General features: G+C 37.5%; 1 protein-coding gene across 1 annotated transcript in view; it reads left to right on the top strand.

The window, feature by feature from the left end:
• Positions 1-10,644, top strand: part of plag1 (pleiomorphic adenoma gene 1) — a 35,133-nt gene extending 24,489 nt beyond the window's left edge. The window contains exon 4 of the mRNA XM_049565810.1: positions 7,024-10,644. The gene's annotated coding sequence lies outside the window, so the exon portion shown is untranslated. The remainder of the gene's footprint in view (positions 1-7,023) is intronic.
• Positions 10,645-18,221: the final 7,577 nt, after the last annotated feature.

Here is an 18,221-nt window from a genome sequence, read left to right as displayed (position 1 = left end):
TTAAAATAAAAAGTATAGTGCAGCTGGTCAGCTTCAAAGCCTGCTCAGATTCAGTTTTACTAGGAACTTACTTAGCTTTCCCACTTTGTTAAAGTGCAGTAAACAAAACATGCTCATATCTAAAGTGCAGCTTAAACAATTTTACTCAACTCCAATGGCGTTGGTTATTTCTTTAGCGCAATGGTCAGGGAAACGCTCTATCTTTTTAAACGACGACATCATAGTTTGCACCAGATTGCTTTTTCTAGTCGTGACGGTTAACGTTCAAACTTGGGTGGTGTCGCTTTAGATGCGTTAGCATGTTAGACGTGTTTCCAAGTACATACCCGACCGCTGTTCTGCAGTATGTATATCTATCTATCTATCTATCTATCTATCTATATATATATATATATATATAGATATATATATATATATATATAGATATTTTCATTTAAATTGCATGTGTATATATATATATATATATATATATATATATATATATATATATAGATATATATATATATATATATATATATATATATATATGTAGATATATATATATATGTATATATATATATATATATATATATATATATATATATATCTAGATATAGATATATATATTCATTTCGGTGCATGTATATATATATATATATATATATATATATATACATGTGTGTGTGTGTGTGTGTGTGTGTGTGCGTTTCTCTCGTGCGCGCGTGCTCTCTCTTTCTCTTTCTCCCAGTCTCACTCTGTTTCTTTTCTTTTGACTTTCCTAAGATGACAGATGCTGAATATATACTGCCTATCTGATGCTGTGGCTGTTTGTGGTTGGCTGAGAGTGATGTGAACTCATTAGTTTGCAGCTGTGTGTTGGGTTTCCATTATGCGTGCTAGACGTTCCAAACGGTGCCAATCCCCTTTGATCTGACATCAGATGTGACGGGACAGTCAATGTAGAGATACATTTATGTGCTGACTGCAGATAGTTGCATTGAATAATGGTTTTTGTGGGTATTTATTGCATCGTTAATGTGCCTGACATTCTGGAAACCTGCCTGTAAGGTTTTGGTGACGTGTGTGCACTATCCGGCACGAAACTGTCACTGCACCAAGCTGGATCTGTCGACACCTCCCCTTGCTGTGTCACCACACCCATCTCAGCACACCTCAGTCTGCCTAAGTACCAAACTGAGCGCGCCTTGGGTTGCGCTGCTTGAAAATAGCTCTGCGCGGGGTTCGCCACCCTGCGCCACCTTGCGCCACCTTGCACCGCACCGGGAAACTAGAGCCCTATATGTTGAAAGCAGAATGTTAAGATGGAGTTAGACATTAGGACCTGACTTTCATGCAGGATACAGGAGTTTGTGTTATATTACAGATCTGAAGTTACACTGGCCTTAAATAACATGACCACGATCTTTCCCTAACCTTCACCATACCTAAGTTGCCTTGCACAGAGATTGTCGAAAGCATGGATTTTTAAACCTTTGTAATAGATGTTGAAAAAACAAATCATTGAATATAATCTGGGTTTTGTCAAATCAAACAATATCAGCAGTGTTGTCTGCTGATAGGATCAGAAAAATGGCATGTAAAAAACATTACCATAACATTATTGGATAATCTATAAACATCAATATCACGTTTCACTTTCAAAATGATGGTGTGTGTGTGGGTGTGTCTGTTCCACGTTTTTCTCCTCACTGACTTGATCAGTTCATGTGAAATTTGGCATAGTGGTAGAGGGTGGTGGGAGGATGCGAATGAAGCAATATTACATCAATTGGCCAAAGGGGGCGCCATAACAACCGATTGAAATTGCAAACTTGGGCATATCTCATGTCATGTCGTAGAGACATGAAACTTTGCACAGAGATGCCTCTCCTTATGAGGAACAAATTTGCCTCAAGAACTCATAACTTCTGGTTATATAGATTTTACGCCATTTTGAATTTTTTGAAAAACACTTAAAATCACTCTCTTCCTAGGAAGTTTGACCAATCTGCATGAAAATCGGTGAACATAATCTAGGGACCAATATCTAAAGTTCCCTCTTGGCAAAAGTTGGAAAACTTGAAAACACTGAGCTTCTATAAGGCAATGACTTTAACTATCTGCCTTTCAAAGTGCTACCTCAAATGTACAGTTTTAGCCCACTAACTATCCCACTATTGGCAATGGCACTACTGTACTTTCAATAAAGCAATCGTACTATCAAATTCACAAAAACTCTGTCTGAATTAGGGCCGTAATGGTACATGTATTTGTGTCGAACCGTTCGGTACGCGACTTTCGGTTCGGCACGGCCCTGTACCGAATTACTGGGCGCAGGATATTATTTTATTTTATTTTGTTTTATTTTAATTCCATTTTTGCGAGCCGAACCATTTAAAACATTTAAAACCGGTAACCATATATATTCGGCCAAATATTGCAAAAAAACACACATTCGGTATTCGGTGGAATAAGTTAAAAGCAAGGCCGAATAATAGCGTTTTGATAATGCAATCAAACAGCATGCCATGACGGGTGGAATAAAATGTCGGTAGTGTGGCGATCCGTCCGTCACGGCACTCGCATTTGCGACTAAAAATAGTTTTGAGCGAGCAAAATAGGCTTAAATCATTCAGCACGCTGTGCGAGCAGCCTACAGATTTCAACCAGCAGCAGAAACGAAAGGCGAATCCCACCGATTGTGGGTTGAACGGGGGTCACAGACACAGACAGTAACGTTAATGCATTCCTGTCAAATACGGCGGCCATTGGCTTACCGGGCGACAGAGAAGTCGGTTCCAATAATATCCTCTCCTTGGTGTCATGACTGCCCAGAAGTATCTGAACAGCCGAGCCAGCCTAACACAGGTATGTGATGTGTCAGAGGAGAAACAAGCCTTTCACATTTCTCTCTTTGTGGCAGTAACGGTCCACAAACTTCACCGCACATTAGGGACTGTTCATTACTTATGAAGGGACTGTCAGGGGAGGAGGGTGGCTGGTTGATTTTTATTTTATTTATTTATTTTATTTTGATCCCCCCTATGTTAATCACTTATTGATGCCGTTTTTGAAGTATGAATAAGTCAATAAGTAATTTATTCCATTGAAATATCATTGATGTATTATAGAAAAGTGATTTATCTTTTCATAAATGACAAAAGGCACATCTGCCTCATTTTCGCTGTGGTATCGTGATACTACTCAGAACCATGCTATTTTCATTGGTATCGCACAGTGGGTCCCAATTTTGATACTGTGACAACACTAATCTGGAGGGGGTTCATCTGCAAAAACTAAACAATGATATGTGGTATTTGGTACTCGGTATTCGGCAAAGCGTTTAATAATATTTGGCTTCGGCTTCAGCCACAAATTTTCATTTCGGTGCATCCCTACTTTGGTTTCAGGGTAAAATACAAAGATGGAAATAAACAAGTGGACAAGACAAAAGCAGTGTGCCGACACTGCAGAACAGCGTTCGGGTATGTACTTGGAAACAAGTCTAACATGCTAACGCATCTAAAGTGACACCACCCGAGTTTGAACGTTAACCGGCACGACTAGAAAAAGCAATCTGGTGCAAACTACAAAATCGTCATCATTTAAAAAGAAAGAGCATTTCCCTGACCATTGCGCTAAAGAAATAACCAACGCCATTGGAGTTGAGTAAAATTGTTTAAGCTGCACTTTAGATATAAGCATGTTTTGTTTACTGCACTTTAACAAAGTGGGAAAGCTAAGTAAGTTCCTAGTAAAACTGAATCTGAGCAGGCTTTGAAGCTGACCAGCTGCACTATACTTTTTATTTTAATTGAGTAAAACTGTTTAAGCAGAAATTTATATTTATATTTTTCATTCAAAAAATGTGTTAAAAAACAGCAGGATTTTATTTTTCACTTTTATATTTCTATTTTCATTCAAACAATGTGAAAAAGCAGGATTTTTATATATATTTGTTTCATTCAAAAATTGGGTAGAAAGAGTTAACTGCTGTGGTGGTATGATTTAATAAGGTTAGCAATAAGTAAAAGATATTTAATAGTTGTCTATTTTTTTCATTACTGTACTGAAAAAAAAACCGAACCGTGACTTGTGTACCGAGGTACGTACCGAACCGTGATTTTTGTGTACCGTTACACCCCTAGTCTGAAAACATTGCTCTTCTTAATGGGTTGAGTTGACTATTTAATCTGCAATTTCTTTTGACCTGTACCCCAAACACACACCATGTGAAACTGTACGTGGCCAACTGTGCACTCAATGGGTATGGACTAGTTGTTACTAAAACACAGATGGCTGTAGAATTTCTTCAGTGATAAACAAAGTTTTGGAGGCTTTAAGTTCCACAAAGCAAATTTTATTTACCTCCATTATCCTGGTGTAGTGGTAGGACGAATGGACAAATTCAACCAAAACAAACCTCATCCCAACTGAGGGAAAAGAACTTGTGGTTTTTTTTTTGGTGAATTAAGTGATCTACATATTATATTAAACAATACAAAATTGGGGAACAGTCATTTTTTAAGAGACATGATGTTTTGGTGTAAACATATTTTGATGTACATATACGGTTTCATTTCTTGAGATAGTATTTTTGCAGTTTTCTGCATCCAGGGCTTCCTCCTCTAACCAAACCATCAAGAGGGGTGCTACTCAGCATTGTCTGCGGCGTTTGGTAATTACAAGATTAGGAACAAAGTTAAAGCTGTATGTAACCGTGCTCCACCCAGTGACTCAATGAAAAGTAGCTGCATTTCACCGAAGTGCCTCAGTCAGTCCACACAAACACAAATGCACATTATCTCCTCATCTTTTTTTCCAGTATTAAAGGGACAGCTCCGGGGCGTCGGCGGATTAGTGGATAGAGCAGATGCCCCATGTACAAGGCTGTTGCCGCAGCGGCCCGGGTTCGACTCCAGCCTGTGGCCCTTTGCTGCATGTCATTCCTCCTCTCTCTTCCCCTCTCACACTTATCTTTCCTATCAATTAAAGGCAAAACTGCCCAAAAAAATATATCTAAAAAAAAAAAAAAAAAAAGGGACAGCTTCAACCTGTTCTCATTCTCAGGACGTCAAATACTGATGCATTGTCACGCTCCTCAGTGTGTGATATTGATGCCAAAGGCAGCCTTTAGTGTCTTAATGAGACACAATGGCCTGTCAGCTAAGTCCAGTGTAAACCCATCCATGGCAAGTTGACACTCAGAGCAATGATGTAGTATAAAGAGCGACAAAGTCCAAACAGGGCGGGTGGGGGGTAAGCTAGATGCTCTTCTTTACACTGAAGATTCTGAATAACTTTAGACTGAAGAGTCTGAGGAACTTCTTTAGACTTAATAAAACTGAAGAATTTTCTCAGACTGACTGAGGAGTCTGAAGAAGAGTGTCTAGCTCAAAACATTTGTGGATGTGCTAGTAAATTACACTTAGGGGAGCTACAATGTGCAGACTTTTTTCACGTTGTTTATTGCCATTCTGTTTGTCCAGCATCTGTCTCAAATGTTTTTTTGGATGTACACATCTTCTATGTCTTTTATGATGTTTTTTTCTAAGCCTTTCCAAGTATTTTTGTGCCAAAAGCTAAATGTGACTGATTCACAACATTAACCAGCTGTCACAATGTATTTTATCTCTGTGGCCTTCATGTAGCCATGAGATGCAGAGGGGAAGTGACAGTTTGTCTGTATTTGACAATCTGCAATGAGAACAGGTTTACAGTTAACTCCAAAATCAAACATACAATTTTTTTCTCTTACCTGTAGTGCTGTTTATCAATATGTATAGTTGCAGTGTGAGTTGCTGAGTGTTGGAGATATTGCCCATAGAGAGTGTCTGACTTCTCTCCAATATAATGGAACTAGACGGCACTCGGCTTTTGGTGCCCAAAAATTTGAAAAACTCACCAGCAATGTCTCTTTCCAAAAATCGTACCTGATTACACAAGATTATCAACAGACCTTGCTGTAAGCAGTTTCATTTAGGAACCATTTCCTGTCTACCAAACCACACCCACCAACCACCCACCATGCAGAAGGAAGTGTGCATCTACTTTAGGACAGGAGACTTGTGCTCATGACAGCATGGAATGTAAATATTAATGGCTTCCTCCTTACGTGAGCTATAACATTAGCTAGCTCCTGCTAGCAGTATCAGTCTGTTAGTTAGAATATTATTGTTGTTATTTGTTACTGCTGGTGGCTAACGGACTGTCAACTATGGATTTGTGTTCTGTTCATTTCCAGTGTTGGGAAAGTCACTTTCAAAATGTAATATATCACATATTACCAGTTACTTTTATTTAAAGTAACAAGTTAGTTTACAATAGTGTCTGGGTTGGGGAATGTGTTTCTTATTACTCCACTTTTGCCTTACTTCATCCATAAAAACCTTAGAACAGCAGGTGATCAAAGCACAAAAGCTCACCCAGTCATCCATTCACATGCAGTGGTTCCTGCTTAATATTAAAATCCCCTCTTATATTAACTTGGGTATGATGATACAGAACCATTAAATGGCCTGGTCCTTTTGAAATAAACAAATAGTCTACAATAGCACCAGTGAGAGAGTTGTGTAAAATATGAGGACGGTGCGTCAGACTTGCTTTACCATTGCAGGCGCCAGAAGTGGCATGATGGATGTGAATGAAAAAAACAACACAGGCCCCACAAGCTTGGTGCCACCTAGTGCCGTTATATTGGAGAGAAGACAGCCGATATCTCCAACACTCAGCAACTCACACAAAAATAATCTAGATTGATAAACAGCACTAGAGGTAAGAGATAAAATATGTATTTTTGATTTGGGGCTGAACTTTGAAAGTCATGCAAAGCCGCTTCACTACTCAGTCAGTATGGACACAAATAGCCTTCATTTAAATCATACATTGTAACCAGAAGTTACGCCTTATTTTCATGCAATTCATATTACATATCCGCTGTTTGCTGTGATTTAGAGACAAGAAATATGAAAAAATGGCACAAATAATGGCTGTGTTGAAAGGAATGCACAACTTTTTTTTTTTTTTTTACATTGTTTCCCACAGGTTAACCATGGCAGTATCATCCACTAGCATCACCATTCACACCACTCCAACATTACCACAGATATATGCTGGAGTGAAGCACAAGACATCTGGAATTTTCAGATGACCTTAGCCATTAGAACCATGGACTCTTGGGTTTGAATATTGAACTGTGTACACATTATACACATTCAATGATGTGTTGGAACAAGCAGATGCAGAATACATCTGTGGTAATAATTGGGTCAAATGAGTGGGTGTATTAAGTTGAAAAATGAGGTTCAAGAAATTTTTGCCAGCAAAATGCTAACATAATCCTAGTAAACTACAGATAGCACTGATGCATTGCTTTGCATGTCATTAGCAACTGCCGTTACCTCCCATGGTAGTTGCTAGTTGGGGTTAGCCTCATATGTGACCCATTTGCACCCAGTATGTCACTCTGTGGTCTGGTCACATAGCATTCCCTATGCAAACCTTAGGGGAAAAGCCAAAACATTTATCTAATGTTTTTTAACCCAAGGCGAAATGTTCTCATTCTGGGCCAGTGGTAAATATATGTGAGACCACAAAAATACATTTAAAGGTTTGTGTAGCAAGCTCCAAATCCTGATGTAACATACAAGATACTAAGGTCCCAAAACAGGCCGTCTTGGGGTTGGTTGTCAGTCTGATACCATTTACTGTGTTTTACAGTTGTTGCTAGTTCTGGGTTTATGACTGTAGTCTTATTTTTCATACAGTTAACGGAGTACAATCACTAGCCAGGAAAGTAGGGCTGGGTATAAACCAAAACGTTTGCGCTGCACTGCCATACTGAAATCTGTACTGAAAGCTGACATCAAATGTGTAGTCAGATCCATAATCTTCTTTACTTCTCTTTGGTCCAGTAGTTCCTGATTTCAGTCCAAACTTTGATGAAAAAAAATGAGGGCAAATGCACACCTACTGGAAGCACTCGCTTGCAGGCATACATTAAAAAAAGAAATGGGAAGTTTGTACACTCATAACTCAATTTGGCAAACTGCCTTCTGTAGCCAATTTTACTTTTACAAAGTTCTTCTTCGGCTGCTTATGTCAGAACAGCTTTTGGCATTTAAAATATATCATGTGTCCAAAATTCCATATTTAGGTCACAAGATGGCACATGACCATGGCACTGTTTAAAGGGCAGCACAGAATATAGTAAGTGGACCTTTAGTTAATATTATTTTGTCAAACTGCTGTACCCAAGATCAAGAATGAACTTTCATGCTCAACATTTGAGTACTGTCACTTATGTTGTAATATAAAAAAGACAAACATGGTTTATATTTAGTTTTGGTATTATAATAAAAACTCCGGTATTATACTGGCACATATCAAAAAATGTCAGTTAATACCCAGCCCTACAACAACAGAACTGAAGGATGAAAAGTCACATTTTATTATTTCATAAAATAAAAATAACATATTTAATATGCAGAACAGATATAAGAACAGATATAATTTTGGACAAATGTCCTTTTTATACTTTCACAAGACATTGGACTGCACACTATGGCAAAAATGTGAACTTTATAGCCTGTACCCTCACCTTTTCACCTCCTACCACAGCAAGTAACAGATGGTGCATCTTAGTTCCATGAAAGGCTTGATGCATCTACAACCCAGTAGTGTTTTGATTATACCTCAAACACTCATCTTGTTGTTGTGCTCTGAAATTCAAATATGATGATGAAATAGAAGTGTTAAGTTCCCCTTTTACCCTCCTGAATGACAGGACATGAATGGAGACAATATTTTTCTAGGTTATGTGAAAGGTAGAGTTGAATGTGTCAAAACATTTATTGAAGTTTCCTGTTTGTATCTTGTGAAGGTTTGTGGTTTTACAAAACTGTTGTTTTTTTTGTAATCATAGCACTTTTTGTAAACTGAATGCCTTTATTTCATCCAATACCTTTTGTTTAAAACCTTCATTACAAATGTATAGATGATATATTTAGCTCTTTTAGAGAACAATAATATTTAAATACAATATAAAATGTTTTATTTTTACAGGTACAATTTTGACAGTGTTTTTCCTATCAAAGTGTCATTTTTGCTTTACTTGCACAAGTGTTCTGTGTATCTCATTGAGGGGTCTTTTAACAAACAATGCATGTTAATCACATATATTTGTTGGCCGAATTTCTCAGAAGGCCTTCTTTGACTATTCTAGGTCTGAGAGCACAGACAATAATAAAGCTTAAATGGACAATTATATAGCACTTATATCATCTTTTTATGGGTTGTTTAATTAGATGTTAAAAAGACAAACAAGCTATACTGTATGTTCAATAACTCCAAGGGTGATTTTATCTTCTTCTATCATCCTTTGACCTCAGTGTGACAATATGGAAGAATATTACTTGATTTCTTAGTGGTTTCTGCCTGAAAGCTGGTTGATAAACACACATTTTTCAATCAGTTGATTGCAGTTTCAACTTCATGTATAATTTCAATGAACTGTATGACAGAATCTGAGGATTTCATGTGGGGTGAATACAAGCAATTAACTGTGCATGGATCAAAGTTGACCGAAAATAATCTCTATCCACTGGAGAAAGTAGATCCAAATTTGGAGTGTGGTATCAGATCAAGTTCAAAATTCTAAAGCTAATTTAACTGCCCAAGAAAAAAGACATAGGCAAAACAGAATGTCTCCCAAATCCATTTGGTGAGCGGGAGACAGGAGATGCTCTTCAGTGAGAGGCACAGACCTTTAGCAATTCATGTCAAACTTCTTTATAAGCTTCAGTGGTACCAGTGAACTTTCTTGAATGTGTATGTAAGAAACACTGCAATATATTTTTGGTATTGGTTCAAGCTGCTAACGTACTTCTAAAGCTCCTTAAGGTGCTACAGACCTCTTCTCTAGTTCTTAAATGTATCATTTGTACAAAGTATCCAGTTCAGCTGAAAAGTTGGCATGTGTGCCTGGTTGGACTTTATAGCTACATATATTTGTATTGTACTGTGACTTTTGACCCCCCCACCCACACCTTCCCCAATCTTGGGAATTTAAACATATTGGGAGATTGCTCTGGATGATATCACTCAGCAGAGATGAAGACATTGGTGATGATGTTAAAAAACAAGTCTATGTGACTCCATTCAAAATGAGCTGAGGTAAATCTGAAACAAACTGCATTCCAGCCATGTTGGTTTTGTTATTGCAACAATGCCATCCTGTGACAATGATGCTAATTTCAATGTTTCACTTTAAATCTATTTTACATACTACTGTTGTTTTTGTTATTTTTATACATATAGGCAAAGTAATTCTATCCTTCTCTCTCTCTCTCTCTCTCTCTCTCTCTCTCTCTCTCTCTCACATACACACACACACACACATATGTGTATCTATATATTATCTATATCTATATATAGCTATGTCTATGTGTGTGTGTGTCTGTTTATAGGTTGTGTAAAATAAAACTGAATGCTGCAGCTTTTAAATGTTTTTTAACAATGACATCCAAAGAGGCAGATTATTTATTGTCTGGCAAAATAACCTGATTTGATTTACATATCTTGCTGCTATGAGTGAGAAGAGCTGCAACTGTCAACTCCAGTGTTTTTACACAATGTAATGAAAGTTCAATAAACACAAAAGAAGGATCCAACCGTAGGCCTTTTGGTCATTTCTAAAAATGTGTATAAACTTTTTCTTGTTGTTCGTTTTTTTTTAGCCTTTTCATACAGCTTCAGTCCTCATACATTATCGGAACCCATCGGCTGTATTCGGCGTCTGACTTCCGGCAGACGGTGATACAGCTGTAGAGTCTGTATATAGAGACTAGTCCTCGTAGAATTACTTTACTCTGAGACTCAGATACCAGGGACATTTAATGTGCTCAAAACATTCACTCTTTTTTATGGCCAAAACTATCCAGACAAAATGTGTGCAGCCTTAAAGAATGCAATGAGAGGGAATTTTACTATGCTTTAAACTGAAACTGGTTGATTGTTAAATTCAAAACCTAATCTGCACCTGCAAATATACTGAAATATCACTGTAACAGTGGTTTGTGCTGATACTGTGATGGTTACAGCAAAATTAATATTAGACCAGTACCTATCCATCAGGTTTAGCGGCTGAGCTGGATAAGCCAAATCAAGTCAACTTTATTTATAAAGCACTTTAAACACAAAGTTTAGCCAAAGAGCTCTTACAGCACAAACAGAGAAAGACAAAAACAAAAGGAAGGAGAGAAACGACAATTTGAGTGATAATAGCAATAACATAACATGCTGATAACATGATAGCATATCATTACATTATTATTGTACCTATAGTAAAAACTGTATTCTTGTTTTTTTTATTATATATTTTATTATTATTATTTTTAATTGATTTTACACACAATAGCCACAACATTTTGCTTCAAGTCCATTCCTCCTTCATATTTGTGGCATATTAAATAAAACACACAAACAAACCAAAGACAAACAAACAATACCCATAACACACTACCCATAAACAAGGGGGGAAAAAAAGTGATAAAACTACAAAACAAAATCCAAAATAAACTCATAGGATGGGATGACATAGTTCATGTCTCTCGAGATTCTGCACATATCTATGTATACACATATACATCTTTATCTGTGTTAACATTTTATTTCCCACTTTCATTTGTAATCAAGTTCAGTCCATAGTCATGCTAAGTTAGTAAAAAAAAAAAAAAAAAAAAAAAAAAAATCATCAAATCAGACTGCCCCAGGCACTCTCCAATTCATTGTGTCATACCCTTTACGGATTGTGTCGCTAAGGTCCTTGGGCAAGTAATTTATTATAATTTATTAGTGGCTGCCATATCTTAGTAAAGTTGTGCTCATTTCCTTTGAGTTTAGCACTTAATCTTTCCATCGGCATTATTCTTAAGATTTCTCTATACCAGTGTTACTGATGGTGGTTCTTCTTTAATCCAATTTAGAAGTATACATCACCTTGCTAAACAAAGAAGTTTCTTTAATAATTTAGATCTTTGAGTGTCTATAATTTGTTTTTGACGGCAGCCCTAATAAAAACTGTCTGGGAACTTTACAGATCTTACACTTCAAAATTAATCTCAATTCTTTAACAATACCAGACCAAAATATAACAATTTTTGAGCATTCCCACAAATAATGCATATAAGAAATTTTACACTTGGTACATATGGGAGACTTGCTGGAATCAATTCTACTTAAGATATGTGGTGTTATATGTTGTCTGTGTAGTATCTGTTATTGCATTTCTTTTAATCTATTACATAAAACCAGAGAATGAACTTCTTGGATACATTCTTTTCAATTTTCTTTTTCATAGCTCGTTTGAAGGTCCTTTTCCCATCGATCCATCAGTTTATCTATATTTTGCTGGTCGTCATTCATGAAATTATCATAAGTATGAAATGAACCCTTTATTTTTCTTATATTGTATGACAGATTTCTCAAATGGCCCTAACAAAGTCTTGATCTGAGAAGATTTATCAGTTGCATTAATAAAGCTATGAGCCTGGAGGTAAGCAAAAAATTCATCTACACCATATTTGTCTCTAACCATTGAAAATTACATAAGAACACCATTATCCACCATTATAAAGAGCAGCAGGATGAAAGCTGAGGTGTTTGGGGCTACATTATCTGCTCATATTCAACTAAATGCTTCAAAACTCATTGGACGATGCTTCACAGTGCAGATGGACATTGACCTGAAGCATACTGCAAAAGCAACCAAAGACATTTTTAAGGCAAAGAAGTGGAATGTTCTGCAATGGCCAAGTCATATCATCTGACCTGAATCCAATTGAGCATGTGTTTCTCTTGCTGAAGCCAAAACTGAGGGCAAAACACCCAAAACACAAGCAGGAAGTACAGACGGCTGCAGTAAAGGGCTGGCAGAGCATCACCAGGGAAGAAACCCAGCATCTGATGATGCCTATGTGACCAACACTTCAGGCAGTCATTGACTGTAAAGGATTTGCAACCAAGTATTAAAACTGACTGTTTAATTGATGATTACGTTAGTTTGTCCAATACTTATGAGCCCTTAAAGTTGGGGGACTGTGTGAAGAAATGGTTGTCATTCCTACACGGTTCATACTACATTTTTGAAAAAAGCCTTAAATGAAAGCTGAGAGTCTGCACTTTAAGCAGGTATTCATTGTTTCATTTAAAACCCATTGTGGTGGTGTACAGAGCCAAAATGACGACAACTGTATCATTGTCCAAATAATTATGGACCTGACTGTAGTTTCTCATAAAATTTTCTCATTATCTGAGTCAAGTCTTCAGTCTCATATTGATTATTTCCTGAATCATCTTTTAATGACGAAATTGAGTTAGACTGCCTCCCTGCGGCTAAGCGTGCCAGCAGTCGTCCGGATTTATCCCCCATTTCAAATAATGAATGTTTGGCAGTGAATATGCTGGCCTCCGCTTTCTGTGTTAAAATTTGGTTAAGAGCAGATTTTGTTACCTCTAATTCATCATGTAAGGCTTTGGATGGATTATTCTTGAGTTGTTTTTCAAGCTCTAGTAGTTGTTTTTCAAGATAGACTTGTGTCTTTAGCGACTCTTTTTCCTTAGCTGTACAGTATGAAATGATAGCCCCCCTCATGTAGGCCTTCAGTGTTTCCCAGAGAGTCACAGGATTTGTATCATCATCATCTTTTGTTGCTAGAAAAAGTTCAATTTGCTTCTCTATATACTCCACAAAGGAAGAACAACTCAAAATAGGTGGATTTAACCGCCAGAATCATGGAGATGGCTGAGAGAATGGAGGTTTAATTATCATAGAAACATCCGTATGATCAGAAAGTAATCTAGTACCTATACAGCATTCCTCAACTCTATCTAACACTTTTCTTGAAGTATAAAAATAATCTATTCAGGAATGAGTTTTTCATGTTCCCTATCAATTAAGTGTGTCTCCTGTAGTAATGCTATGTTAACTCGTTCCTTCTTCAACCATGAAAGTACCTTCTTACGCTTAATAATATGATTCAGTCCTTTAACATTGAGTGTAATATATTTAATTGAACTCATTATGTGCACTTCTTACATACTCTACAAGCACAGTGTATATGAGTGTATCTCATGAAGAAAAATATCAAATCCATCCCAGACATGTGCTTTTCAAATATCATAACACAACACATTTGGTCCTATATTTTGGGTGATCTGCACAAAAACTCCCATCTCATCCCATGCACACCCACCAACAGTGCACTTAAAATAAGAATAAAATAAACACCTACATATAGAAAAGATGTAGGTAAAGAAAAAACAAAATTCCGTGATACTGAGAGAAATAGTTCACTTGATAAGAGCAAACCTCCAATCTTCACACCTCTTCTTGTGAACATAGTCACGTCAAAGCTCTCACTCACTCCCGACCCCATCTCCAAATAATGTTAATTTAGTCTGAGCCACCAGCCTAAATTATACACGCGAGAACAGCGATAAAAAAGGGGAAAAGTAGGCTAACATAAGTAAAAAATAAACAAAAAAAACTGAACAAAAGACAGGAAGAGAACATTTTTTTAAAAATTAAAATAACAACAAATGCCTGCGTTGTCCATATCGTTGCTGTTAAGTCAGTTCATTCCTCATTAATTAAATAATTGACTTTAAAATTAACTTGTTGTTTTTATACTTTCACCACATTGTGACAGTAACAATTACAATGACAATTACATTATGCACAATTAAAGGCTAGCGAGTTAAAGGGTGTTTTAAGATGACTCTTGAAATCTTAATGGTGGGGGAGAATCGGATGGTGGGAGGAAGAGAATTCCAAAGTTTCAGGATCTCAGGACTGACAGAAGTCTTTGGTCAGACAATCTCAGTTCTCTCACAGTGTGGTAAGGGGAAAGGAGTTATAAGATAAGATAAGATAAGATAAGATACAATACAATGCCTTTATTGTCACTTTATACAGTGATACAGTGAAATTTCAAGTGCCCTCACAGTGACATTGCTGTAAATTCCCTGTTATTTCATTCAACCAGGATGTTATGTTGGTTTTTAGTAAGGCACCTTTTTGGACAGCTCAGGTGTGCTATAGGGTCCTCGTGAAGTTTCACCTGGGTGTGTGTGGAGTTAATGAGCACGTTGTAATTGTTATTTCATTATGCTTTGTGTATTCTTTGTGTTTTCAAATACACAGATGTCTAGACCTCTTAACCTCACACCTAGATACAAAATCCTGCAGGATACGCCAGGTGTGAAACACACCCTAGGGGGTTGGAGCCAATAGCTGCGGCAATAGCTACTGGGTGGACTGGGTGATCAGACACTTCTCTTTAATATTCCAGTTGTTGGTAAATTTAAATAGGCTATTTAGGAGTGTCCATCCATCCCTCCCTCAACTCACTAAATACTGATAACTATAATAAAGTTTTAAACGATATTGATGGCGACTTGAAAAGATGGGGTATGCTCCCTACTTCTTTTCAGTCCAGACTTTCAGTCATCAAGATGAACATATTGGCTTGCATCAATTTCATCAGTTCCATGATTCCTCTAGCTCCACCAGTTGGTTACTGGAAGAAACTGCATTCTGTTATTAGCACTTATTTAGGGAACAAAAAGAAACCCAGAATCAAAGCTTCTACTCTGCAAAGATATAAATCATCAGGAGGTGTTAAATTGCCCAATTTCGAATGGTATTCATGGTGCTTTGTTTTGCGTCCACTTATTACTTGGTTGAACTCAGAGACTCTGGTGTCATGACGCCCCATTGAAGAGCATTTAACATATCCACATAACCTGTCTAATTTGATATACTCCAATATACCTCATAGGACAGTAAAACGACATTTTGGGCCAATAATCTCATATCTTTTCACTGTATGGCATAAAGTCCAGCGATTTGCTAAAATTTGCAATAAGTTTTTTGTTCAATCTCCTATTTTTCATAATTATTCTCTTCTAATCGAAAAGATGCCAATTGTTTTTCCAAAATGGGAGGATAAAGGAGTCTGTGTTTTTAAAGACATCATAGGGAGAAAGGGCCTTCGTGAATTCCATGACTTAGACAGGTCTTTTAACCTACCGGGCACTTTTTATTTCTATTTACAGTTACGTGCAGCAATGCATGCTCAAGGTGTTCCTTGGGGCATTGAGTTAGGAAATCATCCTCTTCATGTTATTTTTGACACCAAACGTAAAAATAATGGTATTGTCTCTGACCTATATGAATTTATAACTAAAGCTTCATACAAACCTCTCTCACTTAACAGACTCTGGAGGACGGATATTAACACCTCCTCGGATCTAGATTGGCACACTATATGGTCAAATGTATCCTTGTCTTCCAGAAATCTGGATCATCAAATGATACATTATAAATTTATTCACAGGTCTTACTTAACTCCTCGAAGATTACAACAAATGACACTCAGAGATAATCCATATTGTGATTTTTGTCCAGACAATACCATTGCTACTCTCTATCATATGGTTTGGCAGTGTCCGGAGGTTAATAGATTTTGGAACAATGTCTCATGTATCATGTCTAATATAATTGGAAAGGCCATCCCTCACTCACAGTGTTTGATTTTACTTAATGACACCTCGTCTTTAAAACTAACTATAAATAATAAGCGTCTGTTGTTGGCTGGTTTTACAGCTGCTAAAAGAATAATAGCCTGTCGTTGGAAACCACCACATGCACTGTCGGTGAGGGAATGGCTTTTTGCTTACCAGGATATTGCGCAGTTGGAGCTTTCTACAGCTCGTTTACATCATGCTAAAACATCAAATATTAATTGCTGGTCAGCGTTACTAGAGAAAATTACTGACATGTTGTAAATATTTATGGTCCATCTCATTCATGGTTTGCATATTCTTTGTTAAGTTTTATGTTCAGAATGTTATGTACATATTGCACATGCACATAACATATGTACACTCTTTTGGTTATCTCATTTGTATACATATATCTTATGTATATGTTATGCTGTCTCTGTGGATATCATCATGATGGAAGAGCTAGCAGTTGTTCAGTTTCTTTTTTATGTCTGAGAGATGTCTGTTCAGTGAATGTGAGGGTCATGGGATTCCTGGATGGCAGGGGGAGGGGGTTGGGAGTGGTGTGCGTGTGTGTTTTGTGTCTTTTCCTTTTTTTTAATGTATATTCACTTAGTTATTTTTTCCATGGTTCTCTACCTTGGTTCCATCATGTTGGTGTGCAGGGGGTGGGGGTGGAGTGGGTTGGTGGGAGCGGGAGGGTGTGGGAAGGAGGGGGAGAGCAGGCATCGAAGTAGGTGGTGTTTTGCTCTGCTGGTTTCATGGATGTGAAGATTTTCCTTCTTTTTTGTCTTCCCCAGAATGTAAATAATTGTTTGTTTTTTCTTTGGCTGTGGGGATGCTCCTCCCCTGTTATATAAGCAATGAATGAATAAAAAATTGATTGCAAAAAAAAAGACAATATCAGACGAACCCTCCATATTATAGAACATGCCAACAAACACCATTTGAACGCTGCCCTGATCAATCTCGATGCGGAGAAAGCATTTGATCAGGTCAACTGGCTTTTCCTATATAGAATGTTAAAGAGGTTGGGGTTTAATGATCAATTTATCAAATGTATGCAGTCTCTGTATAGCGACCCATCAGCCAGAATAAAGATCAATGGCCACCTGACAAATAGATTTAAGCTGCACAGAGGCACACGTCAGGGATGCTGCGCTAGCCCCGCCCTCTTCGCAATTTTCATAGAGCCGCTTGCTCAAGCTATTAGACAAGACAACAAACTGACAGGAATCACTATATCAGGAGAGGAACACAGGATAGGGCTTTTTGCGGACGACATTATCAGCTACCTCCAAAATCCAAATACAACACTCCCTTAACTTCTGAAAATCACGAAGGACTATGGGCTAACATCAGGTTACAAACTGAACATTACAAAAACACAGGTATTCGCTCTTAACTACACACCAAATAAAGCAATAAGGAAGCTGTATAAATTAAATTGGGAAGCAAGGTCAATAAAATATCTAGGAGTACTAATTACTCAGGAAGTTGACAAGCTTTCTCGTCTCGTCTCGTCTCGTCTCGTCTCGTCTCATCTCGTCTCATCGTCCTCCGCTTATCCGGGTCCAGGTCGCGGGGGCAGCAGCCTCAGCAAAGAAGCCCAGACAGTTCTTTCCCCAGCCACCTCCGTCAGCTCTTCCGAGGGAACCCCGAGGCGTTCCCAGGCC

The sequence above is a fragment of the Epinephelus fuscoguttatus genome, linkage group LG21 (assembly GCF_011397635.1).
Source record: "Epinephelus fuscoguttatus linkage group LG21, E.fuscoguttatus.final_Chr_v1".
Taxonomy (NCBI): domain Eukaryota; kingdom Metazoa; phylum Chordata; class Actinopteri; order Perciformes; family Serranidae; genus Epinephelus; species Epinephelus fuscoguttatus.
The sequence above is the reverse complement of the archived record's forward strand: the minus strand, read 5'-3'. Positions and strand labels throughout refer to the sequence as shown.